An 8,931-nucleotide genomic window follows, 5' to 3' on the forward strand; every position below is an offset into this window, starting at 1 on the left:
TTGGCTGTGTGCTTAGGGTCGTTGTCCTGTTGGAAGGTGAACCTTCGCCCCAGTTGTCACGTTCTGACCTTAGTTGCTTTATTTTGTCTTTGTTTTAGTATGGTCAGGGCGTGAGTTGGGTGGGTTGTCTATGTTCCTTTTTCTATGTTTTGGGATTTCTGTGTTTGGCCTGGTATGGTTCTCAATCAGAGGCAGCTGTCAATCGTTGTCCCTGATTGAGAACCATACTTAGGTAGCCTGGTTTCACTTTTGAGTGGTGGGTGATTGTTTTCTGTGTCTGTACGGGACTGTTTCGATTTTCGTTTGTTCATTCACGTTGTTATTTTGTATTTTTGTAGTGTTCAGTTTCATATATTAAAATGGACACTTACCACGCTGCACATTGGTCCGACCTCTCTTACTTCTCGTCAGAAGAAGAGGAGAATCATTACACCAGTCTGAGGTCCTGAGCGCTCTGGAGCAGGTTTTCATCAAGGATCTCTCTGCATTTAGCTCTGTTACCTTTCTCTCGATCCTGACTAGTCTCCCAGTCCTTGACACTGCATAACATCCCCACAGCATGATGCTGCCAGCACCATACTTCACCGTAGGGATGGTGCCAGGTTTCCTCCAGATGTGACGGTTGGGATTCAGGCCAAAGAGTTCAATCTTGGTTTCATCAAACCAGAAAATCTTGTTTCTCAAGGTCTAAGAGTCCTTTAGGTGCCTTTTGCAAAACTCCAAGCAGGCTGTCATGTGTCTTTTTACTGAAGAGTGGCTTCCGTCTGGCCACTGTACCATGAAGGCCTGATTAGTGGAGTGCTGCAAAGATGGTTGTCCTTCTAGGCACTTCCTCCTATATCACTGTTGTAACCGCGGGAAACAAGCTTTAAATGCGGGTTTCCTCAGATGAGTATCAGTCAAGTAGTTTTCTACCATCTCCACAGAGGAACTCTAGAGCTCTGTCAGAGTGACCATCAAGTTCTTTGTCACCTCCCTGACCAAGGCACTTCTCCCCCGATTGCTCATTTTGGCCCTGAGGCCAACTCTAGGAAGAGTCTTGGTGGTTCCAAACTTCTTCCATTTAAGAATGATGGAGGCCACTGTGTTCTTGGGGACAATTTTTTGGTACCCTTCCTCAGATCTGTGCCTCGACACAATCCTGTCTCTGAGCTCTACGGACAATTCCTTCCACCTCATGGCTTGGTTTTTGCTCTGACATGCACTGTCAACTGTGGACCTTATATAGACAGGTGTGTGCCTTTCCAAATCATGTCCAATCAATTGAATTTACCACAGGTGGACTCCAATGAAGTTGTAGAAACATCTCAAGGATGATCAAAGGAAACAGGATGAACCTGAGCTCAATATTGAGTCTCATAGCAAAGGGTCTGAATACCTATGTATATAATGCATTTCTGTGAAAAAAAATACATTTTTTACACTTGCGGACATTTCTAAAAATCTGTTTTCACTTTGTCATTATGGTTTATTGTGTGTAGATTTTTATTAATTCAATCCATTTTAGAATAAGGCTGTAACGTAACAAAATGTACAAAAAGTCAAGGGGTCTGAAAACTTTCTGAATGCACTGTAGCACCTTGTTTTCTAAGAGTGTAGACATACTATGTCTGCATCTCAAATGGAACCCTGTTCCCTATATAGTGCACTACTATAGACCAGGGCCCTATAGAACCATGTTCCCTATATAGTGCACTACTATAGACCAGGGCCCTATAGAACCCTGTTCCCTATATAGTGCACTACTATAGACCAGAGCCCTATTCCCTATATAGTGCACTACTATAGACCAGGTTCCTATAGAACCCTGTTCCCTATATAGTGCACTACTATAGACCGGTGCCCAATAGAACCCTGTTCCCTATATAGTGCACTACTATAGACCAGAGCCATATTCCCTATATAGTGCACTACTATAGACCAGGGTCCTATAGAACCCTGTTCCCTATATAGAGCACTACTATAGACCAGGGCCCTATAGAACCCTGTTCCCTATATAGTGCACTACTATAGACCAGGGCCCTATAGAACCCTTTTCCCTATATAGTGCACTACTATAGACCAGGGCCCTGTAGAACCCTGTTCCCTATATAGTGCACTACTATAGACCAGAGCCCTATTCCCTATATAGTGCACTACTATAGACCAGGTTCCTATAGAACCCTGTTCCCTATATAGTGCACTACTATAGACCGGTGCCCTATAGAACCCTGTTCCCTATATAGTGCACTACTATAGACCAGAGCCATATTCCCTATATAGTGCACTACTATAGACCAGGGTCCTATAGAACCCTGTTCCCTATATAGAGCACTACTATAGACCAGGGCCCTATAGAACCCTGTTCCCTATATAGTGCACTACTATAGACCAGGGCCCTATAGAACCCTTTTCCCTATATAGTGCACTACTATAGACCAGGGCCCTGTAGAACCCTGTTCCCTATATAGTGCACTACTATAGACCAGAGCCCTATTCCCTATATAGTGCACTACTATAGACCAGGGTCCTATAGAACCCTGTTCCCTATATAGTGCACTACTATAGACCAGGGCCCTATAGAACCCTATTCCCTGTTGAACAGGACTAATTGGGTGCTATACGTTAGGTTAAGGGTTTCTGAAGCTCTTTGTTATGTATTGTTAAAGGCATGTATTGTTATGTATTGTTATGCATTGTTATGTATTGTTATGTATTGTTAAAGGCATGTATTGTTATGTATTGGTATGTATTGTTATGTATTGTTAAAGGCATGTATTGTTATGTATTGTTATGTAGTGTTATGTAGTGTTATGTATTGTTATGTAGTGTTATGTATTGTTAAAGGTATGTAGTGGTATGTAGTGTTATGTAGTGTTATGTATTGTTATGTATTGTTATGTAGTGTTATGTATTGTTATGTAGTGTTATGTATTGTTAAAGGTATGTAGTGTTATGTAGTGTTATGTAGTGTTATGCATTGTTATGTAGTGCTATGTTTTGTTATGTATTGTTAAAGGTATGTAGTGTTATGTATTGTTATGTATTGTTTTGAAGTGGTATGTATTGTTATGCATTGTTATGTAGTGTTATGTATTGTTATGTAGTGTTATGTAGTGTTATGTATTGTTAAAGACATGTATTGGTATGTATTGTTATGTAGTGTTATGTAGTGTTATGTGTTGTTATGTATTGTTATGTAGTGTTATGTATTGTTAAAGGCATGTATTGGTATGCATTGTTATGTAGTGTTATGTAGTGTTATGTATTGGTATGTATTGTTATGTATTGTTATGTAGTGTTATGTATTGGTATGTATTGTTATGTATTGTTATGTAACGTTAGGTAATGTTATGTAGTGTTTTGTATTGGTATGTATTGTTATGTATTGTTATGTAGTGTTATGTAGTGTTATGTATTGTTATGTAACGTTAGGTAATGTTATGTAGTGTTTTGTATTGGTATGTATTGTTAAAGGTATGTATTGGTATGTACTGTTAAAGGTATGTATTGGTATGTATTGTTTAAGCATGTATTGTTATGTATTGTTAAAGGTATATAGTGGTATGAAGTGTTATGTATTGGTATGTATTGTTAAAGGCATGTATTGGTATGTATTGTTAAAGACATGTATTGTAATGTATTGTTATGTATTGTAATGTATTGTTAAAGGCATGTATTGTAATGTATTGTAATGTATTGTTAAAGGCATGTATTGTAATGTATTGTTATGGATTGTAATGTATTGTTATGTATTGGTATGTATTGTTAAAGGTATGTAGTGTTATGTAGTGTTATGTAATGTTGTGTATTGTTAAAGGTATGTAGTGCTATGTATTGTTATGTATTATAATGTATTGTTAAAGGTATGTAGTGTTATGTATTGTTATGTATTGTAATGTATTGTTAAAGGTATGTATTGTAATGTATTGTTATGTAGTGCTATGTATTGTTATGTATTGTAATGTATTGTTATGTAGTGCTATGTATTGTTATGTATTGTAATGTATTGTTAAAGGTATGTATTGTAATGTATGGTTATGTATTATAATGTATTGTTAAAGGTATGTAGTGTTATGTAGTGTTATGTATTGGTATGTATTGTTAAAGGCATGTATTGGTATGTATTGTTAAAGGCATGTATTGGTATGTATTGTTAAAGGCATGTATTGGTATGTATTGTTATGTATTGTAATGTATTGTTATGTAGTGCTATGTATTGTTATGTATTGTAATGTATTGAAAAGGCATGTATTGGTATGTATTGTTGTGTATTGTAATGTATTGTTATGTATTGGTATGTATTGTTAAAGGTATGTAGTGTTATGTAGTGTTATGTATTGGTATGTATTGTTAAAGGCATGTAATGTTATGTATTGTTAAAGGCATGTATTGGTATGTATTGTTAAAGGTATGTAATGTTATGTATTGTTATGTATTGGTATGTATTGTTAAAGGTACGTAGTGTTATGTAGTGCTATGTATTGTTATGTATTGTTAAAGGTATGTATTGTAATGTATTGTTATGTAGTGCTATGTATTGTTATGTATTGTAATGTATTGTTAAAGGCATGTATTGGTATGTATTGTTAAAGGCATGTATTGTAATGTATTGTTATGTATTGTAATGTATTGGCATGTATTGTTAAAGGTATGTAGTGTTATGTAGTGTTATGTATTGGTATGTATTGTTAAAGGCATGTAATGTTATGTATTGTTAAAGGCATGTATTGGTATGTATTGTTAAAGGTATGTAATGTTATGTATTGTTAAAGGCATGTATTGGTATGTATTGTTAAAGGCATGTAATGTTATGTATTGTTAAAGGCATGTAGTGTTATGTATTGTTAAAGGCATGTAATGTTATGTATTGTTAAAGGCATGTATTGGTATGTATTGTTAAAGGCATGTAATGTTATGTATTGTTAAAGTTATGGGTTAAAGGCATGTGTTTGATGAGAGTAAAGGACGTCATGACACACACCACATAGTCAGGATGTGTCCAGGTCTCTCATCACAATACTACTGTCATTGTATTGAACATTACTGAGGCACACACTCCTGCTCGATCAGGAATCTATCAACACATCGCTGATCAATAAACTGTTAAAAATTCCCGGTAAATATAATACCCCCTCCCCCCCCCCCCGTTTGCTTAACTACATTTTTACTTAGGCCAAGATTCAATCTGTAGTGCTGAAAGTCAACAGTATATTACATTTTAAATTTAAAGGCAATGTTCCCGTGTCCCGTAAACACTGTATTACTGTAAAGACTGTATTACTGTAATCACTGTATTACGGGAAAACACTGTATTATTGTAAACACTGTATTACTGTAAACACTGTATTACTGTAAACACTGTATTACTGTAAACACTGTATTACGGTAAACACTGTATTACTGTAAACACTGTATTACTGTAAACACTGTATTACTGTAAACACTGTATTACGGTAAACACCGTATTACGGTAAACACCGTATTACGGTAAACACCGTATTACGGTAAACACTGTATTACGGTAAACACTGTATTACTGTAAACACTGTATTACGTCGGCTCAATCAAAAGTTCCCTTTAAATTTCAATCACGCGATAACGCTGATCTTCAGCGCTACTAGTTTATACTTGTTTAGATTAGTTTATACTAGTTTATACCAGTTTAGACTAGTTATATGTGGTATGACTTGTATGATCACATGAACATCATCTTGTCGACGACGGGAACAACGTGTTTTCAGTAAAACAGGAAATCAATAAAACAGGAAATGACATGAACTGGCCCCTCTGGGATGATTGAAGTTCATTAAACAGAATGGAACTGAGTTTAAATTGAATAGTTAGTCTCTGACCGAGTTCTCCAGGGCCATGTATGGCGTGTTGCACCTCACAGCGGCGTCTTCTACATGCTGGCAGTCCTCTGAGGTTATGTTCTTAAAGCCGCAGTTCCACATCGACTTCTCCGTCCCCAGACACTGGACCTCATTCATGTGGATAGGACCCATCCCTAAAGGCACACAGACACACACACACACAGACACACACACGCACACACACACACACACACACACACACACACACACACACACACACACACACACACACACACACACACACACACACACACACACACACACACACACACACACACACACAGACACAGACACAGACACACACAGACACACACAGACACACACAGACACAGACAGACACACACACAGACACACACACACACAGACACACACAGACACACACACAGACACACACAGACACACACAGACACACACAGACACACACACACACACACAGACACACACAGACACACAGACACACACACACACACACACACACACACACACAGAGAAAGACACTGCTGTAATAAGCGTTATGTGTCAAGATCTGTAGAAAACCTTCATTGAATCCAAAAACATTTTAAAAGACAGTAGTACTCATAGTAAATCCCAGGTCTGTCACATTCTGACCTTAGTTCTGTTATTATATCTTTGTTTTAGTATGGTCAGGGCGTGATATGATATATGACATTATAGTGTCTATAATACTGTAAGGGGTTCATCTAGAAGACCATAGTAAATCCCAGGTCATAGTGTCTATAATACTGTAAGGGGTTAATCTAGAAGACCATAGTAAATCCCAGGTCATAGTGTCTATAATACTGTAAGGGGTTAATCTAGAAGATCATAGTAAATCCCAGGTCATAGTGTCTATAATACTGTAAGGGGTTAATCTAGAAGACCATAGTAAATCCCAGGACATAGTGTCTATAATACTGTAAGGGGTCCTTCTACATAGAAGGTCATAGTAAATCCCAGGTCATAGTGTCTATAATACTATAACCTCACATGGTCTCTCCTATCATTGCTATGCAGACGACACACAATTAATCTTCTCCTTTCCCCCTTCTGATGACCAGGTGGCGAATCGCATCTCTGCATGTCTGGCAGACATATCAGTGTGGATGACGGATCACCACCTCAAGCTGAACCTCGGCAAGACGGAGCTGCTCTTCCTCCCGGGGAAGGACTGCCCGTTCCATGATCTCGCCATCACGGTTGACAACTCCATTGTTTCCTCCTCCCAGAGCGCTAAGAACCTTGGCGTGATCCTGGACAACACCCTGTCGTTCTCAACTAACATCAAGGCGGTGGCCCGTTCCTGTAGGTTCATGCTCTACAACATCCGCAGAATACGACCCTGCCTCACACAGGAAGCGGCGCAGGTCCTAATCCAGGCACTTGTCATCTCCCGTCTGGATTACTGCAACTCGCTGTTGGCTGGGCTCCCTGCCTGTGCCATCAAACCCCTACAACTCATCCAGAACGCCGCAGCCCGTCTGGTGTTCAACCTTCCCAAGTTCTCTCACGTCACCCCGCTCCTCCGCTCTCTCCACTGGCTTCCAGTTGAAGCTCACATCCGCTACAAGACCATGGTGCTTGCCTATGGAGCTGTGAGGGGAACGGCACCGCAGTACCTCCAGGCTCTGATCAGGCCCTACACCCAAACAAGGGCACTGCGTTCATCCACCTCTGTCCTGCTCGCCTCCCTACCACTGAGGAAGTACAGTTCCCGCTCAGCCCAGTCAAAACTGTTCGCTGCTCTGGCCCCCCAATGGTGGAACAAACTCCCTCACGACGCCAGGACAGCGGAGTCAATCACCACCTTCCGGAGACACCTGAAACCCCACCTCTTCAAGGAATACCTAGGATAGGATAAGTAATCCTTCTCACCCCCTCCCCTTAATGATTTAGATGCACTATTGTAAAGTGGCTGTTCCACTGGATGTCAGAAGGTGAATTCACCAATTTGTAAGTCGCTCTGGATAAGAGCGTCTGCTAAATGACTTAAATGTAAATGTAAATGTAATACTGTAAGAGGTTAATATAGAAGACCATAGTAAATCCCAGGTCATAGTGTCTATAATACTGTAAGAGGTTCATCTACCTCGAAGACCATAGTAAATCCCAGGTCATAGTGTCTATAAAACTGTAAGGGTCCTTCTACATAGAAGGCCATAGTAAATCCCAGGTCATAGTGTCTATAATACTGTAAGGGGTTAATCTAGAAGACCATAGTAAATCCCAGGTCATAGTGTCTATAATACTGTAAGGGGTTCTTCTACCTAGAAGACCATAGTAAATCCCAGGTCATAGTGTCTATAATACTGTGATAAGCTCACATAGTTACTGTAAGGTAAAGATCAGGGTGAAACACTTCATTATGAGGTAAAGAACAGGGTGCAACACTTCATTATGAGTTAAAGAACAGGGTGAAACACTACATTATGAGGTAAAGAACAGGGTGAAACACTACATTATGAGGTAAAGAACAGGGTGAAACACTACATTATGAGGTAAAGAACAGGGTGAAACACTTCATTATGAGGTACAGAACAGGGTGAAACACTTCATTATGAGGTAAAGAACAGGGTGAAACACTTCATTATGAGGTAAAGAACAGGGTGAAACACTTCATTATGAGGTAAAGAACAGGGTGAAACACTTCATTATGAGGTAAAGAACAGGGTGAAACACTTCATTATGAGGTAAAGAACAGGGTGAAACACTTCATTATGAGGTAAAGAACAGGGTGAAACACTACATTATGAGGTAAAGAACAGGGTGCAACACTTCATTATGAGTTAAAGAACAGGGTGAAACACTACATTATGAGGTAAAGAACAGGGTGAAACACTACATTATGAGGTAAAGAACAGGGTGAAACACTACATTATGAGGTAAAGAACAGGGTGAAACACTTCATTATGAGGTAAAGAACAGGGTGAAACACTTCATTATGAGGTAAAGAACAGGGTGAAACACTTCATTATGAGGTACAGAACAGGGTGAAACACTTCATTATGAGGTAAAGAACAGGGTGAAACACTTCATTATGAGGTAAAGAACAGGGTGAAACACTTCATTATGAGGTAAA

At 39.1% G+C, this 8,931-nt stretch overlaps 1 pseudogene; it reads right to left on the minus strand.

Moving 5' to 3' along the window:
- Positions 1-8,931, minus strand: part of LOC135535967 (lysyl oxidase homolog 3B-like) — an 84,161-nt pseudogene that overhangs the window by 23,475 nt on the left and 51,755 nt on the right.

This window comes from Oncorhynchus masou, unplaced genomic scaffold (assembly GCF_036934945.1).
Source record: "Oncorhynchus masou masou isolate Uvic2021 unplaced genomic scaffold, UVic_Omas_1.1 unplaced_scaffold_539, whole genome shotgun sequence".
NCBI lineage: Eukaryota > Metazoa > Chordata > Actinopteri > Salmoniformes > Salmonidae > Oncorhynchus > Oncorhynchus masou.